We start from the raw sequence: 19,686 nt of genomic DNA, 5'->3' as shown, positions 1-19,686 counted from the left end.
TGTACACTTTTCTTATACAAAAGGGATTCAAGTATACATACTGTTCTGCCCCTTGCTTTTATTCAAGCACTATGTCTCGGAGAGCTCTCAATGACTCCATGATCCAATTAACTTATCCTTTTACACAGCTGCATAATATTCCTTGGTGTGACTACACCTTAGTTTATGTGATGGGTCCCCTGTTGATTAGCACAGAAGTTGTTGCTGTCAAAACAAATGCAATCTGTGAACCTCTGCTCATTTCTATTGCCGGAGGATAAAGAACTGGAAGACAAATTGTGGGGTAGAAAGTGATGCCAATACAAAGGCTGCACCCATTTTACTCTCACACCCAATCTAAAAATACCCACCTTTAGCTACACCTTGGCCAGCGCTACACGTTAACAAATTAAAAACCTTTGCCAACTTAATAGTAAAAATGTTATCTAGGTCTTTTGTATTTTGGGTTTTTTTTGTTTTTTTTTTTTTTTGCATTGCATAGATCTGAACATTTACAAGATCCTCACAGGTTGAATCTACTTAAATGATCCGGGATCCTGGATCCAGAATACAGGTTAGACATCAGGAATGAAACCCTTAGGGAGGGAGGGAAAGAAGAGAGAAGTGTGGCCATTTAAGAAGTTTTACTAAACAGCAGCATACCGGACACCCACAGGGGGTCATGATCTTGCCATCCGCCCCATCAAAGTTTAGAAATGTTTTTTTTCCCCCCTCTAAATTGCCACATACTTTGTTTAGGGTAAGACTGGGCTGTGATCAGAGAAGCACTGTGCATCAGGCACAATGAAAACGCATTTGGAGCCCTTGGTGAGTGTCAGACGACATCCTTCTTCAGAAGTCTCAGCAAGGAGACTGACGTTTGTTGGGTAATTGCTGTCCTCAGTGTGGTCATGTTTGAAGGTTAAAAGAGCCCAAACGGGGCTTCCCTGGTGGCGCAGCGGTTGAGAACCCACCTGCCGATGCAGGGGACGTGGGTTCGTGCCCCGGTCCGGGAAGATCCCACATGCCGCAGAGTGGCTGGGCCCGTGATCCATGGCCACTGAGCCTGCGCGTCTGGAGCCTGTGCTCCGCAACAGGAGGGGCCACAACAGTGAGAGGCCCGCATACCGGGGAAAAAAAAAAAAAGAGCCCAAACACTTTCTCTCTACTCCCTAGTTCTTTAAATCTAAAGAAAATCATTTATACAGGACCCTCCCTGTAAACCAAGAGACGTTATTAAGAGAGTCAACCTCACAGGCTCAGTTAACATGTATTAATATTCGCTTTCAACTGTGTTCAACAGCTCATGAGCTCACAAAGCTGCAGGCTCAGGGCCGCAGCAACAGCCAACACACAGGGGCTGTCAGGTCTCCCCGTCTTGGAAGAGACCTGACCAAAGACTGGATTATTTTTGAAATCTATTTTTGCAGCGAAAGGAAGCCACAAACATCTGAAGACTGGCTCCCCTGCCTGACACCTAGTTTCTGCCAGGGCATGAAGAAGACCTTCTGGAAAGGCACCTTGGGAATCTGAGTGGGTTCAAGACAAGATTGGAGTGTGTGAGTGGCTTTTGTGTTTGTTTCCTACCCAGCTCTCCTTCATCCTGGGATTTCTATCCTCCAAAGGACACTATGTACTCACCACACTTACTCCCTGATCATCCACAAACACAGATCCAGATGCATTTTTTAAAGACTAATGACTGAGGACTTGTCCTGTATTTTTGTTTTCCCCCAGCTATAGTCTACCTGTGCCAACAAAAATGAGTGTATTCATTTATTTTTTTTAAAAAAACCTCCTACACATTTTCAGTGACTCTTTGAGTATAAAATATTTATACCTTGACTCCAAATTACAGTTGGGAGAATAACCACTCAACAAGTACTTTTAGTTCAGATTCATTTTAGATTCATACAAGCAGAGGAAGCAGACATGGAAAACACAAGCATCCTTTGAAGGAAAGAAATCCTGAATGAAGAAACGGGTGGGAAAGCACTGCCATTTCAAACCAGTCCAGATCCAATGCCACAGGTTCGGAGTTATTTAGGGTTGAGGAGCCAACTTTGCCAGCTACAGAAGGTGGCCGCAGGACAGGACAACTGAATTAAGGAGCTTCTGGGGCAAAAACAAAAACAAAAACAAAAAAACTGATTGATTTAGAGAATTCAGTTAATGCAGTAGGACTGCATCCCAGCTGCATAGACTTTTATCACAATTACTCAGTTGCATCTGCTGTGAATCACAATTACTTAGCACTTGAAGGAGAGCTAACCTGATAATTGAGTTCCATTGAGTCTAGACAGCTAGAAAGTTGATTTTACTTTGGATTCGGATGCTGGGAATAAAATGACCTAGATATTCAAAACCTAACTTCTTGATTTTCATGAAGTGCTACTACCTGGCTGGTCTGGCTGCAAATCATTTTGGAAATGCAAAACCCAGTCCCCAAAGTTTCGGGACTTTTCCTTTTTAGTAATCCTTATAATTGTTGTAATCCTGGTGTAGATAGTTATAGGAGAAGAAAATGCTTCTTTGCCGTAAGCCTCGCAGACGGGTAGAATAGAGACATTTTGCAAATTGGAAACAAACATTTTTATTTGACAATAGTTTGAGGGAAATTTACCAGCATTGGTGAGGTCTGCTGGGCTATGAGGTCTTTAAATGGTGCAAACAGGGCAAAAAGCCATTCATTCTACCAGTAAGATTCTACTTTGCTAGCAGTTGAGCAAACCTAACTAAGCCCTTACTGGGAAAGACCACCCCTAAGCAGAACCCCTCTGGCTCACCCCGGAATGGGCTGCAGGGATCACATCCCTAGAGGTCCACAGGGAGAAAAGCTTCCAGTTTGTGTGATTCAGGGGTACAGTAAGAACGAAAAGACCATGGGTTCATTCTGCTTTTCTTGTCTTACACTGAGTGGGCAGTTTCATGCAGGGCTGCCAACAGCCCCCAGAAATTTTCACCATGACAATTCTTCCCTTGAATCCACGAGAGAGGGCGGGGATCGCTTCTCAGAAGAGCAAAGCATCACTTTTTCCAGATGCTCTCAGCACGTGTCTCCTGAGGTTCACATGGGGTGCAGAGCCTACCCCTGGACTGGTACCTGTGTCTGGGGGGTAAAGTGGAGCTGATTAGCTCGGGCCTGAGCCCAAAGACGTTCCCCAGAGCCTAAGGCGGGCATTAGCAGCCCCAAATGTAAGGACCACGTGGAAAAGGTGTGGACATTCAACTACAGAGTTACCAAGAATTGACAAGGAAGTGGATGCTGTGGGCCCTGCTCCTCTAGAAAGAACAGGCCTGAGGAGTCCCCGGTGGGTCCGGACTTCTAATACCCCACAGACCTCCCAAAACCAGGCAGGTCCTGGCCTCACCAGCTGACCTCTGGGGCTGCTGCAAAGGTTCAGAAGGAGGTCTCCCCAAAGTCTCCCACTCACCCCGTCCACCCTGGACCAACTCTAGAACTGTCCCAGCCACCCCACCTCCAGCTTAGACCACAGCTGCCCCCAGGAACCGCAGGCCCTTGGCACGTGGCCCTCTCCATAGGCAGGCTCAGAAATGGCAACTTACTTCCCCAAACTAGCAAGGGAGAGCCTCTGCCGCCAGGATTAAGTGCTCCCCCAGGGACGTCCCTGGTGGCGCAGTGGTTAAGAATCCGCCTGCCAATGCAGGGGACACGGGTTCGAGCCCTGGTCCGGGAAGATCTCACATGCCGCGGAGCAACTAAGCCCGTGCACCACAACTACTGAAGGCCGCGTGCCACAGCTACTGAAGCCCTCACGCCTAGAGCCCGTGCTCCGCAACAAGAGAAGCCACCACAATGAGAAGCCCCGCGCACCGCAACGAAGAGTAGGCCCCCTTGCCGCAACTAGAGAAAGCCCACGCGCAGCAACGAGGACCTAACACAGCCAAAAATAAACAAACAAACAAATAAATAAATAAAAAGGGCGAGCTCCCCTCTCGGTCTGACTGATCCCAGGTGAAAGATACTCTGCTTCTTTGGTGCCATTGCCCAGCGCTGGCCTTGCCTGGTTCTTGGGGGAACTGTGCTGGGGGGCCTGCACAGCATGCACCTGGTCCACACACAGCGGCCTCTCACCTTTGGGGGGGCTGCAGAGCCTCTGAGTCCCAGCCATGCTCACCTTCAGCGTCAGCTTGACCTTCCCCACCAAACACTTTGCGGTCACCTGGCAGCCCGGCAGGCACGATGGATCCGTCCCTGGGTGACTCTGTCCCGCACCTCCACAGCCTGCAGGAGGGCCTGGCCCCCCTCCCCTGACAGACGGAGGGGAGGAGAACTCAAAACACCGAGTCAGGCTTCTCCACCCCTAACCCGCTTCCTTCTTTCCGGCTCTACTGCTGCCCTCCCAGGCTGGAAAAGGTCACGCGATCCCAGATGCCTTCAGAGTCTCAGAGAAACCCCTTCCAGCTGTTTCCATACCCCTCCCTCATCCAGGGACCCTGACTCAGGAGGAACAGCTGGGCCCTGCCCTGCACTCCTCTCTCTCTGAGCCTCGTGGGGATGGGGCGGGCGGGCGAGGGGTTCGCTCTTTGCTGGGCAGAGGTTCTACACTGTATCCTGCAACCTCCCTCGGCCACGGCTCGTGATAGAGCTTTAGGGTCTGAATCTGTCCATCCTCACTCCTGACATGTGAAGGAAGATTCTAGGGTTTCAAATATCCTTTTGTCTTTCCCCCAGACTTGGTTTTCAAAATTATTTCCTTGCTATGGACTCAAGAAAGAGAACTTTGAGCCTTAGAACAGGTCAACGACCATTTTATTCTCAAAGACCGGTTCTGGGATGGTGGACTGGCTTTGCCTGGGAGCTTGTCAGAAGCACAGAACTTCAGGCCCCCGGGGACCTCCTGAAGCAGAATCCGCCTCTCTCCCACCCACCCCCCCACGCCCACCCCGTGACTCATGTGCACCGTAAAGTTTAAGCAGCAGGAGTCTAGAAAACACTCCTAACCCTTCTCTCATGGGTTCAGTTTCATAGGGGATGGAACAAAAGGAGCATGATTGCAAGGGGCCAAAGAAGGCATCGTTTCCGTATTTTCAACAAGGAGGGTTTGTCCTAGACGTCATGAGTAGATGCGAACACTTGTAAAGAAGAAACAAGCCCTTAGGAGGAGCCAAACCCACCCCACGTCCCCCAAACCAGTAACTGGCTTATGAGAGGAGTCCTCTGACCCTTTCAGCTCGCACCTCCCTGTGTCCCTGGGCACCAGGGCATGGGACAGAGCCTACACCCCTCCCCCGCCCCCCACGATCTCGGGTCACCTTCATAGTCTCTGATCACATGCATGTCCTCACCCCGTTTTAAAGGTTAAGCTCCTGGGGCTTAACCAGCTCACTCAGGGTCACCCAGCTTCCAAGAGACAGAGCTGTGGGCAAAGCTAGGTCATCTGAGTCTATGCCCACTGTCTTCCCCAAGCTGTTGGGAAGGACAGTGCTGGTAAACGCTTATTTCCCTGGTTTCAGAAAGAACCAGGAAAAACAGTAGAAATTCTTGCCTTGGGTTAGACCAGTTCCGTCTTCTATGTCACCTTCTGTGGGAGAATAGGATGCCCTTCAAGATATCAACCTCAAACATGAGGGCTTCCCTGGTGGCGCAGTGGTTGAGAGTCCGCCTGCCGATGCAGGGGACGCGGGTTCGTGCCCCGGTCCGGGAAGATCCCACATGCCGCGGAGCGGCTGGGCCCGTGAGCCATGGCCGCTGAGCCTGTGCGTCCGGAGCCTGTGCTCCGCAATGGGAGAGGCCACAACAGTGAGAGGCCCGCGTACCGCTTAAAAAAAAAAAAGAGAGAATTTCCTCCCATAATGATGAAAAGGAGGAGGAAGATGAAGAGGATCAGGGCATCATAACAACCAGCTGGGAGTTCAGTTTTCCTGCAGGAAGCATTAACCTTGTCTCTCTGCTCTACCTGGAACAGACACCTGGCTGAACAGGTGGGCAGTGTGAGAGATGCAAGGCAGGGCTGCAGCTGCCCTGGGTAACATCACCTCCCAGAGCTCCCCAAAGGGAGGTCCTCAGGCACCATGCAGTGCTGGAAGTCAGACTTCCAAATTCAGTGAAAATCCATTTAGCTGTTCCCACAGCAAGCAGTAGCCACCACCACGGAGAGAAATTGTACTGTATTTTCCAGGTCATGAATAACACCTCCCTGTGAGTCACCACTGGGTGACAGGCACGGTCCCCACCACGCTGAGAGGAAGAAGCACCCGTTACCTTCTTTCAGAGGTGAAGAAACAGACTTACAGAGGCTCAGTATCCTCACCAAGGTTACCCAGCTCCGAGGGGGCTGAATCAGAGACTCAAGTCTAAAGGGCTTGATTCTAAAGGTCATGCTCTTATCAAATACTCTCCTCCATTTCTGTCTCGTCCCATGAAAACCTTTGGTCTAGACCACGCGTTAGACTGGATGATAAGTCCCAGGGAAGGAGCAGCCCCTGGCAGAGCCCGGGGTGGGGGTGTGATGAAGACAGACTTCAAAGGTGGTAACTGACAGAAGGTCCTGCCCCCATGTTAACACAGTTGCAGAGAAAAGGTGATGAGTAAGATTGAGCTAAAGCAAAACTGAGGTTTTTCCCGGCCACCATTCCGGCTCCTTCTCACACAACCCTTTCAGAAACAGTGGTTTCAGTGTGCCCTGGTGGTGTGCCTTCGTCTTTTCTTGTAAAATTTTAAATAACCTCAACCATAGCTATTCCAGGTACTGAGGATCCACTGCAGTTTTAGCACAGACCGTGGAACATTTTAATGTCGAAGTTCCTAACAATCTGACAGCCAAAGGTACCTTCTCAGCCCATTTTCCAGCACGTTCTCCCACCAGAAAAAGAGATGAACCGTGCAATTGCCTACATCAACTCAAGAAAAGATGCCTCTAGGTTTTCAAACCCTAGCAAAGAGGGGGCTTCCTGATCAAGAGATTGTTTAGGAGAAGGAACCAGCCCTGCACACATGCCTCGACTCCTACGCACACAAACCCTGCCCACGGTCGTGGACCCTCTGGCCATTCAACTCATCCCTCCCGGCCCTCCCAAGTCCAAGTCCTGCCGAGATGTAGGCCTCCCTCCGACGCCTTATGATTGGCTGCTGCTGGGCACTGGTGCCCAATCAGTGCACGCAGAGAACACAGACCCCGCGGCAGACAAGGCAGACACTGAGGCGATGGGGCTGAATACCAATTCCTCCACCAAGACCCGCGGAGAATTCATTATGTGGGTTGTTCTTCTGCACACTGCTTTAAACATGCAAATCCCTCCAGCAGCAGTGTACCCGTGGTTGAACAGAATATGAATCAAAGGCTCAGCCCTTTCTTTTCATGCTCAGATCATAAAGTCTGAAACATCTCAAGTTTGTGTGTATGTGTCGATTTTTTTTTTTTTTTTAATCAGAGGCAGTGAAGGCTCTATTCGGTACTGCCTAAAACAAGATTAGGAAATGGGATGTTGTCCCATTGCTATCTAGATTTAAAAATTAAAATGATTAATGTCTAGAACATAAAACTCAGTTATAGGAAGGACCATTGGGACAGTGATAAAAAAAAAGAGAGGTGGAATTTCCAGATAAATTTGGAAGGGTCTTGTCACTGATTTAAGGTCCCATTAACTTCATGGGGATCTAATCAAAGGCTTTCTGTTAAAAGTAAACCCGAGGCTCAGGGAGTGAGAGTTCTTACAAGGATGGGAGAAATTCCATCAGTACTCTGTAGAATTAACCCCGAAAATGGGATGTCCCTTCTCACACATGGTGGGAATCATCACCATCCTGGGTTTTTTTGCACAAAAGTGCTTAGGGTCGAATTATAAGGGCTTTCCTTTGTGACCTCTGCTCTGTTTGAGCCCAGTGGATTGTACTTTCTGGTCTCTGGGGCTTAAGGAGCAGCTAGAGATCCGGCCTTTGTGGTGAGGATTTTCCATGATGATATAATGTTATCATGAGTCCCCATTCACTGCAAGTGAATCATCTCACCAGGAAACTAGGAGCAAGGCAACAGTTTACCTTCTACTTAATAGGGAACAAAGTTCACCTTTACTCAATACTTCAGCTGACGCTTTCACCACTGAGCATTGGAAATGCACAATTTTAGAAGGTTTCTGCTCAAACTGGGCATTTCTACCCGCCTTCCTTGTGGTGCAGCAAGCACTGCTGTGGACGCAGGAGGACCCTCAACCCCCTTCACCCCTATCCTCAGATGTTGGCCCTAAAAAGCGTGGAAATAGCATGCCTGGATTCTGAAACACTTTTCTGAGGGACCCCTTCGATAGTTCTAGAGGGAGTTGGCAGAGCACAACTTTCGGTGGGTGAATGTTGGGGGCTAACTACACGAGACTGAAAATTCACATTTGGAAGGTGGATTCCACCTTGAAGACCTTGGAGAGGACTTGTGGCCTCCCCACACTTGGGAAGGCAGTGCTGGGCCCAGGGCACGTGATGACAATTATTAATATCATTACGTGGCCGTCTCCCCACCATGTAATGTCACTCATTCTTAATGATATCACTTGAGAACTAAAGCCAAGTCACACTTAAAGTTCACAGGATTGTGAAGCCTTTATCATCATTATCCTAGTTTGATGACTGAGAGGTTGAGGCTCAGGGGGACTGAGCCATTAGGAAATGGAGACACTGGAACTTACAGGGATGATGTCAGGACACTGAATAGTCCCCCTAAACCCTCCTTGCATTTGCCACGATCTGCAGGCAGCTTTCTGGCAGCAGGATTCCACCTTTCCCGCGCAGGACAGGAAGTACCTGGAGGGTCAAGACCCCAGCAGCTGCAGGAGTTAGGGCACAGACCTCTCTGCTCCCTCCCACTCCCAGGGAGGCGTCTGAGGTACAGGTTCTCCTCTGGCTTTGGAGGCCGCTGCAGATGAAGCCCCAGTTGCCCACAGTAGGAACTGGCTTCACCACAGGCCCCTTATCGGCTGCCTTCCCGTCCTGGTCTCATGACCCCAATCCTTTTCCAGTATTTCCTGAGCCAAGGGCCAGCTTGCACTTGAATCCCTGGCTCTACTTCTGGGGGGAATGGAGACTAAGACGGAGATATTTTGACCCCCAGTTCTGTAGTTTCATGTCACCTGACACTTTCCTGTCTGTGTCAGTTAGGAGTTTTCTAGAGACACCATCAGAGGCCAGAGGTAGCACTAGGACATCTGCATCGCCAGGCAGTCTCCCCACCCGGACGGGTGCTGCCAGCTCCTAAGTGGTTGTTCATCCGGGCTCCCTGAGGCAGCCTCTAGGTCGAGTTTACCCTGTGCCACATTCACGGGGAATTGGTGGGCTCAGTGCCTGGCAGAGCCGGCAAGGTGGGAGGAGGTGGATATGGGCTGGGGGGCAAGTTAAGCTTCCACGTGGCCCCAGAGCAGACTTGCTGGACCCCATGGGGAGCCCGGAGCTAGTGCGGCCCTCAGAACTGTCTGGAGTGGGGCTGAGATCTCATCCATCAGGATGGAATGTTGGCCAACCCAGCGAGTGTCGTGAGCTCTGAAGCCCAGGAAACCCGAGGGGCTGAAGTGGCCTGTGGTTGTCACTCCCCGCAGCCAACCAGCCCTCCCTGGACCAGGGCCAGCTGAGTGGTGGTCCTGGGCCCAGCCTCACTTCCCTCCACACTGTCAGGAGAACTGCCACTCCAAGCCCTTGGTGACAGCCATCCTCTGTCCCCCTGCAGCTCACGGCCTCCCCCAGGCTGTGGCTTCCCCAGCCTGGCGGCTGTATCAGGTCCACGCCATTGCACTGGCATTTCCCTCCACTAGGGGAGCCCTGGGTCCCTTTCAGCCTGGAGAGTTTGCCGTCTTCCTTCGGGTAGGACCTAATATCGCCCACTGGGCAGGAGGCAGGGACCTTCCCATCCCAGGAAAAGCGGATTGCTGCTCTCTGGGGTGCACTAACACACTGCATTGTGTTGATTTCTGGTCCACTCCCGACCCTGGGAACTCCTTGAAGATATCCGTGATGCCCTGGGAGCCCTGAACCCATGGGGCAGGTGGGGGATTCATAAATGTTTATTGGATGCATATTGGCTGAGCTGCTCCAGGAACAGGGACAAATGTGCCTTTAAATGAGAGCTAAGACCAAGTTTGATTTGCACATCCTGTCACAAGTGTGGCAGGAGTTGAGAAGAATGAAGGTCACCTTGGGAGCTTCGGGAACACAGAATTCCTAATCCCTGAGGTCACTTGCAGGCAGGATCAGTCCCATCACTGTGACCATTGGCTGCACCCCAGCGGGAAGAGGCTCAGAGCAAGGAGGTGCTTGACTAACCTCTTGATGACAACTGCTAGTGCTGGAATTTGTTGGTGCTCTTGGAAATATTTTAGCGTAACTTAAATATAAAAATAACACGTGGATGCATTCTCTTTGCAAAAAAAATTGAAACATGACAGATAATGACAAAGTCCCCTTTAACATGCCATCACCCCAGCACACCCCCTTTCCTCCCCAGAGATGACCTCTGTAGGGTATGGTGTGGATCTCTCCAGAACCTCCCACCCCAGGCACTAAAGAAACATGTGCGCGCTCACGCGCAGACATGAACAACAAGATGCCCTGTAGTACTCATTATAATAGCAAAGTTTGCAAACTCACCATGTCCCACGGAAAAGGGGGGAATTTCCCATCACTAAGAGCAAGGTTTCCATTTTCTTATGGAACAGGTGGCTACATTGGTCCACTTAAGAGAATTAAACTTTCCAAGTTACCCGAAATAAGTCCAAGTGGAGGGAGGGTTTTGTTTTGTTTTTTAATCTAATGGGTGAAACTTAGCAAACATTCCACCCCAGAGCATGTACCCCAGGTTGGTCTGAAGCACCCAGCGGGAGGAGGATGGCAGGGAGGTTCTGGCAGCTGAGGTACCTTCTGGAAAGATGAAGGAGGCTTCTGCCAGCTTTGGGTCACCAGGAGAACAACACTGGGTGTAAAACGACTTTGTGGGTGGGAAAGAAGGGGAGTAAGGAGAATGTTAAGGGAAAAGAAGGGGAATCAGAAAGAGGAGTGGTGAGCCGGGAAGGGTGAAGAGGGGAGTTGCAAAAACATTTGGGTGCTGGGGTTTTCTGGACCAAATCACTTCAGGAAGAGGACAGGGTAGGGAAGGGGAAGAGGGATGTTTTTAGCATGTGGTAGAAGGTTTAGAAAGAATTGGAAATAGGGAGGGGTTGGGAGTTACTGTCAGCACAAAAATAAAATGCTGAGTTTAACCTTCAAAGGGAGGGAAAGCCATGGAATTGAAGCTAAGGTCCAGCTCTTTCCTAAGAAGGGTAGCAAGTGGGTAGAACAGTTTTGCTAATTCTGGAGCGGTCCTTGACCCAGAGCTCAGCACAGCTCTGACCTCATGCAGAGAGATGAGAATGATCTTTTCAAATATGCGGGGTCATTTTGAGCAGGTTTAGCTGTCTTTTAAGAGGGTTGATTTGGTTAGAGTTGAGAGGATAAACCGTAAAACGTAGCATCACGCAGTTCTCTAGGCAGTGTTGGGATTTCCTCCGGTGTGATGCTGAGGGCGCAGGGAGGGAAGGTAACGCTGACCAGACATTCTCCGTACACCAGGCGCCCAGCTAAGCCACCTTCAAGTGCCTCAACACATTTCATCCTCACCCAGTCCACGGCGTTTGCTGTTGTCTCCATTTCAGATGGGAGATCTGAAGCTTTTTTGCTAAGGAGTCCTCAGTCCCAGTGTACCCAGTCTTTCAGGCTTTTTGGAGAGAACCCACAGTAGGGAATACGTTTTCCATCCTGCTGCAGATACACACACGTTTATAACAAAAACAGAGGGTTTTCAGAACTACACGTGACTTTTCTATGTGAGGTGCACAGAGGGATTCTGTTCTATTCCTTTCCTTTATTTAATGATAATTTCAATGAAATAGATTGCTGTCACAACACAATGAAGAGTCATCAATTGGAGTTTGAAAAGCACTCACCCAGCATTTGTCATAACCTGATTTTATGCCTCCAAAACCAGTCTTCAAGGGTAAACGATGGGTTTTTCAATCAGAGTTGCGTAGCATCTGTCTTTTGTTCTTCCTTCCATCCAAGTGTCCGTCCATCCATCCAGTAAACATTTGTCAGTACGTAGAAGTTGAACCAACTTTCGGATTCCCCATTAGGGGAAACTGTGCTATCTCATCAACTCTCAGCTCCCAAAATAGAAAAACTCAAATCATCAAACCATGGAAAGAATCAGTAAGTGGCAGATACACACCCCAGAAATGCCCAGAGGGGCCACTGTAGATGGTTCCAGAGCTAACATCCTTGGATATAATCCCCACCCCTCCAAGAAAGAAAATATTCCTTCAGATATTCCGTCACAACGACAAAACATGCAAAAAAGATAAGTGAACCAGGTAGTAGCATTCCAAGATGTCAGTACTGGAGGTCTCTGCAGCATAAAAAATTGGGTCAGGTTGCAGGGGGACCTGGAGCGGAAGAAAACTGAAATCACGCCCCGTTCCTACAGCACTCTCTCTTCCTGCATCTGAAGCTGTTGAGTCCTGCTAACCGTGACCACAGGCTGTTTAAAATGACACCGTTTGCCTTATTTAATTTTCTTCCGCAGTCATAAATATTAATTAAGCTAAACCACAGAGAGCTCCATTTCAATCCTTTCCCTTCCTGCGGACCATAAGCAATTAAGATGCATAGCTTTAAGTACTAACCTGTTCTTTAAGTCTGCCCTGGGACATCCACTTTTTTATTTTTTTAATTAGGACAGATTTATTAAATCTTAGTGGTTTATTTTTCCTGCCTAACTCTCCCGAGCTGTGGGTGTTCTCAGTTTGATTCTCTTCTTGCAAATACAATCTTTGCTTCTCCAGCGGACTGCCTCATCTTCCCCAAACCAAGATGCAGAAAAGTGCATGTTCAATTCATGAGGAGCAGAAATATTTGTGTGCAGCCTGTCAGCTACCCAGTGGCAAAGACCACACTTTTCAATGTTCGGTAATTTAATATTATTTAATGACAAAAACAGAAGAAATAACTGTAAAAAATGAGGAAAATATAACGTGGAAAGTGCAAGTCTTCTCTCAAGCCTTCCAAGTCCCTATTTCTGGAGGTGTAATTGTTAATAGCCTTGTGTGCAACCTTCAAAACTTTTCTGCACGTAGAGTCAGGATTACCTTTACAAAAATTAGATCAAATTACCCATATCCAGCGACTGTTTAGCCTTTCATCATAAAGTAGATATACTTTCTATATGATTTCAGAAAGATTTATATCAGCTTTATAACAGCTCCATAATATTCCACAATTAAGTTGGGTTTTGTTTATTTAACCTTATTCTTTAAGAGTTACGATCTTGGGCATATCATAGATAAACCACACACATACACTTGGTACCAGTAACTGAAAACTCTGCCTGTGAGCATTTTCCTTTTTCCCATGCTTCTCATGACTTCTCCATCAGAGAACATTATAATGTGGAAACAGGTCAAGGTTTGGGTCAGAGGGCCTGGATTGAGATGGAAGGGCTGGGTGGTCTGAGGCGAGCCCTCAACATCTCACTCCCATTCCCCAGGGACAAAGGGAACTCCCACCTGAGAGAGGTTTTGGAGAACCATGAAGTCTGATGCAAATATTACCCCTCCCACCACGAAGGTCCTGGTCACTTGGGGGGCAGTAAACCCGAGGAATTAACATAAAAAAAATTAGGTACCTGTATTTCTAAATTCAACATAAAAAGGAGAAAAGAATAAAAGAAACAGGGAAGGAGAAAAAAGCCTTCTTTCAATTTCTATGTAACTACAAAGACTGGGGAGCAGGGCTCAGGTCTGAGACATAGAACTCCCACTAGGACCAGGTGGTCCTCATCGTTAGCATCTACTTAGCACTTTATTCTGAAGATTTACAGGAATGAATTTACCAGGTTTCCTCTTAAAGGGAAAAACTAAACTCTCAGGATTTTGCAAGGTATACATCTATTTATGTAGACTCCTCTGGAGAATATTAAACAGTACTGATCTTTTGTTATATGATGTAAAACAATACATCCAAAATCAGCATCGCGTATTTCCATGCCTTAGTCCGACAGAGGCAAACTATGGGGTGATGTAGCCGCTGGGCATGAAAGAAACTACAAAATAAGTTTGTATTTTATATCCAGTTCCGTCCAGGGATCTCAAAGCAGCTGAATACAATGTCCTCCCCAGCTTTTTCACCCCCCCCCAGTCGTCATTGCTTTAAAATCAAACAGATTAAGGACTTGGTCTAAAATTCTTACTGTGTTTACATTGCTTTTTTTCCATGTGCTTTTATAAATATGGTAGAAATAAGAAGAATTTGCCCTGTTTAGCAGTTCTTACCTGGAAAGAAGGAGCCCTTTTAAGAACGAATGACATTTAAATTCCCACAAGGGAAAGATGATCTGAGCGCTAATTATGGGTGCATATTGCAAATAGAATAAGCATTAAGGAAACATCTTGAGTTTTTAAATTCTTCTCATCTTTGAGACTCAAATTTTAGTTTCCAAACGTTTCCTATTATACATGTTGGAAAATATTTGGGTGGCAAAGCAAGAGAAACAGTGTGTTTCCCAGCGTGGGAGTGGGGGTAATTTTGGTGTGTCTGCGGGTTCAGCTTGCATTTCTCCTGGTCTTGTTCTTTTTCTTGGGCATCAGCAGGCAGTGCCAGTTCAGCATTGGGTCAGCGTCTTGGGGAAGAAAATTCCAAGTCCCAGTCACCTTCCCAGGAGGCCCAGGTCTTTTCCAGGAGGAGGACATGTGCAAACCCCATTTGAAACTCAATAAACAGGAATCTCCTTGTCACTTTCTCTTCTTTTGGATCTATTTTGTTTCTTAAAAATGCACATTGGGATCAGTGAAGAGGTAGGGGATGTTTAGGAAAGGTCAGCAGGTCCAGCGCACCAGATTCATCGGGAGGCAGGATCAGCCCGGGTCCTTCGGGCTCTCTCTCCCTCAAGGAGGAGAGTTAAGGGGCCTTGGAGGGCGTTTGTGATGCAGTGTGATTGCAGCTGAAACTTTGCTTAGGCCGTTTTTCCTTGCTTGGAAAATGACAGCTTCCAAGTCACCAACTGATCATTGCTGTAGGTTCCCTGTCCTGCCGGGTCAACCAGGGAGGTCCCAGGAGAGGCGCTGTGGGAGGTGCGGGAAGCTGACAATGCCAGGTGGGGCCTGGGATGGGGGCGCTGCTGAGAGCACATTCTCCACGCCCCAAGCTGCGGACACGTTCTGAACCCTGGGAAGATGCATTCTGGCTGTGGGGAGGGTCGGTGTGGCCGGGAGCAAGTGGGAGGGGAGAACCCACAGGAGGTGAAGGTGGACTTGCTTTACATGTCATCAAGGCCTGTCTCACCACTGAGCTCAGGACAGACTGCAAGATGAGTTAGGGAAGCGGGGCTATTTCACCTGTGTTCAGCGGACCAGCAGCCTCACCATCACCTGGAAGCCTGTTAGAATGCCAACTCTCAAGCCCCTCCCCCGCCCAGAATCTGCATTTTAACAAGATCCCCAGGGGCGGGTTTTATGCACATAAAAATTTGCTGGGCGGGTCCCGGGCCCCCGTTAATTACCCCAGGCCCCTGTCAAACGAAGCTCCCACTTTTCAGGAAGCTCCACAATCCTTCCTCTGGAAAGACTTTTGGAAGCAAAGCAGGCAAGGAGTGAATACAGACACGTGTCTTACACACACTTGCCACGGTTCTCACACACACGGGGCACACTCTCAAGCCAGGAGGAGCACCTCGCTGCCGACTTCTGTCTCCTTCCCAGAGCCGGAAGCCCCCCTAGTACCTGTAGGATGGAAAACTGATACTCTAGAGAGTTTACAAATGGTAGCGGGACTAGAGTCGCCTGCCATTCTGCTGGCATCCTGCCCACTGCGTCAGAGAACCCAACCCTTGGCTCTCCCATCAATTCTGGGTCAACACAGGCAGCGCACTTCGCCTTGGGTTTGCGTCCATCCCTGCCAGCAGCTTGGTTAATTCCGAATGGTGAGATGTAGACTGCCCTTTGGAATGGGGTTTTTGGCCCTTGGAAATTCCTAGGTCATCGTTGAAAGGAGACTTGAAGACATAGGCAAAATAAGTTCTGCTGGAACACGTAGCAGAAGAAGGCAGGAAGTGGAGCAAGTAGAAGGAAACACTGCAAAGAAACCTTTGCAAGCACATGGCTTTGCCTACCATGGTCAGGGCGGTATCTCCGCCATCTGGAATATAGTAAGTGCTCATTAAAACAGTTGCTAAATGGACCAAAAATCTATAAACTACTCTTCACTGTCACTGCTCAATATGAGAGCAAGTTATGTCTAATTCTTTTCTGCTTACGCAGAGCCCCTGTATCACTTTGAGATGGAAGCAAGAAGAAAACATCCGCTTCACAAGCCTAAGGCTCAAACTCCAGGCCTTGCTAACCTCCTCTGATCTCCACATCTGTCTATGCTTCATCCTTCCATACTTATTCAAAGTATATTTGTTCATCCAAGTAACTGATCAGTAACTTGTAGATCTAATGGGGCCGCTTCTTAATTATCTCCCTGGGTTCCTAAGAATGAATGTCTGAGTCCGATTCTTTAGGTCTGTGACAGACTCTCCATGACTCCTGTCCTCAGTGAGGTTTACTGCTGGCCCTTTTGGCACGAATAACAGCTCCTCTCCAAGAATAACGTCCACATGTATGAAATAGCTCGCAGAGCCACCAGTGCAGATACATCTAATTTAGGCATCCCTCAAAGAGGAGTTTATTCTCACTTACGTTGACATGTTATTATTCCCACTCAAAGTCGTCATTTCTTTATTTTTCTCTCTTCCACTTAATTTAATTACCTGCTCGAAGAGTCCCACTTACCAGAAGCATGCTAAAAACTCAAGAATGGTGGACAGGATGCCAAATATATGCCAGAAATATTTGTCAGATCCTGGACCCGAATGGGCAGATCATCGACCTTCTCCACAGACCCACAAAGATGGGAGTGGAGTCGACAACTGCTCAGCCTGACCACCGAGGAAGCCCACAAAAATGCACAATCCATTACCACAACCAACCTTCCAAACAGCTATCAAATTCTACGTGCACAGAAAAAGACGGCTGAGTGCCAAATTCTTCCAACAGGACCTGAGGACAGAGCCTCACCTGCTCCCGACACAGGGCTATCCTAGCCACCACCTGGGGTTGACGTGCATATCACTTCTCTTCCTCCCTTAACTCAAGGGAGGGCACAGTCGTCTTTCTTACGCGGGTCAGAGAACATAGTACTGGTTTGTTTTCAGAACTCAAACCCTTGAAGTGATGGCTTCCCTGATCGCCTTGCATGTGTGAGAACTGAATGAACATGGTATGAGTTATTTTGCTAAAGTTTCCGTGACATCAGATCTACATTTCACCCTAAAGTAATGTAATCATAAAATAACAATCATATAAAATGACACAAATATACTGCAGGAAAAAAATGTAGACTGAAGAGATCATTCTACCACCAAACACAACCAGGGTTACTAACATCGTATTTATCTCATTTTTTATTTATTAGGACTTATTTCCCATCTTTTCCTGTGAATCTTGCCCAGGAGTGGTAGATTGTATGCATGTGTATAAACTTACTGTGTATAACCCTACAATGCCATATCTTGCTTTCCTCTCAATTTTAACGTCACATTCAACATCACTTTCTTGTGGGTTTTTAAATTTTTTTTCACATAAATCTCCTTTGAAAGATATTCTTCACTAATTATCTTTTCAATTGCCCTCCCCATAAACAACTAGGATTTTGGCCATCAAAGAACCACGGAAGCCAGTAAAACAAGTATCTGATTGCGCAGTGCCAAGTAGCTTGATTTTTTTTTAAACATAATTTCAGAAATAACAACCCATGGAAAGTGAAATGTTGATCGCACCCTTGGATACAACTGTACGCCTCTTCTTTAGTAAGCCTTGGGATACACCCTGAAAATTCCACCTTGTGAATAATGGAGGTGTGGGTGTCTGATTTCTGCCAACCCAAAGGTTATCTGAAGGTAAAATGTGTATTTTCAGAAGACTTTGCTAAATCCCCTTTCTCTGTCTCCTCTGTTTTAACCTCACCTGCAGACCTGCCTAGTAATGCCCTAAAGCAAGGCTTGTCCTGGGTATTTATTCTCGAAAGGGCTTCGGGAACTGGAGGGAACTGGAGTATTGATCAGCCCAAAGCGCACCCGCCCTTTGGTATTTTGTGGGTCATCGGTTAGGGAAGTTGAGTACTGTTTATTGATGCCCCCTTCCTCACAGGCTAGTTTCACATGACGGAGAGCCCCCCGGGGTAGGAGTTTTGCTGGAGATCGCAGGGAGACCGAAGGAGGCCCAGGTTTGAGCCCAGTCAGTCCGCTGGGCCAGCGACCGGAATAAAACCAACGCGCTAAATACAGGCACAGTCATCGGTCATAAGGCGGCTTTAAACGCAAACCCGGCAGCACCGAACGACAAGGCCGGGAAAGAGAGGGGGCACGGGCAAAGGAAATCTCTGTAGGTCTCAGCCCTAGGTGGGGCTTCAAATAAGGGGGGATCAGGGGAAACATCTGTTTTCAGCCCGAGCTACCCGCGAACTTTTTCCTGGAGAGAAGCTCGCGGAGCAATTTACAGCATTCCAGCATGAGGCTCTCGTGCCAGACGCTCTGAATCAACCTTTAGAAACCAGAGCTGCCGGGAAGGGAAGGAGCGCCGTGTGCAGGGGCGGGAGCGCCTCGGCGGGCCTCAGCGCAGGGAAGGGCGGCGGGCCGGGGGCGTGGGCTCGCGCTCCCCGCAGCATCCGCCGGCCGCGCTCCCCGAAGGAGGCCAACCTGGGTTTGCGCCGAACGTCGGGGACCCCGAAGAAGCGCCAGCCCCCGGGAGGCGTTTTCGGAGAGACTCGGAGAGGCCGGCGGACGGCGCGGGAGTCCAGATAGCGGGGTTAGGGGCTCGGGGGTCCGTGAGGGCTCGGTCTGTCCCGGGGCCGCGGCCGACAGGGGGCACCCTGTCACTGCGGAAGCCGGTGACCAGGGGCCGGGCCACCGAGGGGCACGCCCTCCTACCCCGGGCCGCTCTTTCTCCTGCTCGTGGCGAGATTTCTAGAACCACATTTTCCACCAGGAGCAAAAAGAGGGGAGTGGACACTCACGTAGACGCACAGACTAGGTTAACCCGGACACTCGAGATTTAAATCCCACGCACACCAGAAAGCTGTCTGTCGTTGTTTCTCGGGTTTGTCTGTCTGACCTACTGAATGTGAGAAGCGCCCCGCGGGGGCAAGGAAGGGTGTGTCTGTGTATATGTCTGTGCGTGCGCGCGCGCGTGCGTGAGCGTGTGTGTGTTTCTGCCCTCGGTCTACGCAGAAAGCTTTGGAAAATAGGCGAGGGCGGACCCTCTCTCCCCAGCCCTCGGGAGAGCGATCAAGTAGTTTCCACCCACGCTCGGGGACCCGGCGAGAGATGCCCGGGCATCTGGTCCCTCGGCTCCCCTGTGCACACCGACACTACGTGTGCATACGCCCAGCGCACTTCCCGGCTGCACCGCGCCGGCCTGCCCCTCCTGGGAGCACTCTGCGCTGCGCACGGCTTTCAGGGAGAAGCAGACCTTGGCTGTGGGGGACCCTGCCCCGGCCCTCGCTCAGCGGGTTCATTAACGCTCTCACTAAGAATTGGTCAAACCAGCCGCGCCTGCATCTTTAGTTCAAAGCGTTGCAGGCCCGAGAGCCCTGGAGTAGAGGGAAGGGGTGGGAGTACCCCTGCACCTACTGCTCCGCCCCCT

Source organism: Grampus griseus (genome assembly GCF_964374135.1).
Source record: "Grampus griseus genome assembly, chromosome: 14".
NCBI lineage: Eukaryota > Metazoa > Chordata > Mammalia > Artiodactyla > Delphinidae > Grampus > Grampus griseus.
The sequence above is the reverse complement of the archived record's forward strand: the minus strand, read 5'-3'. Positions refer to the sequence as shown.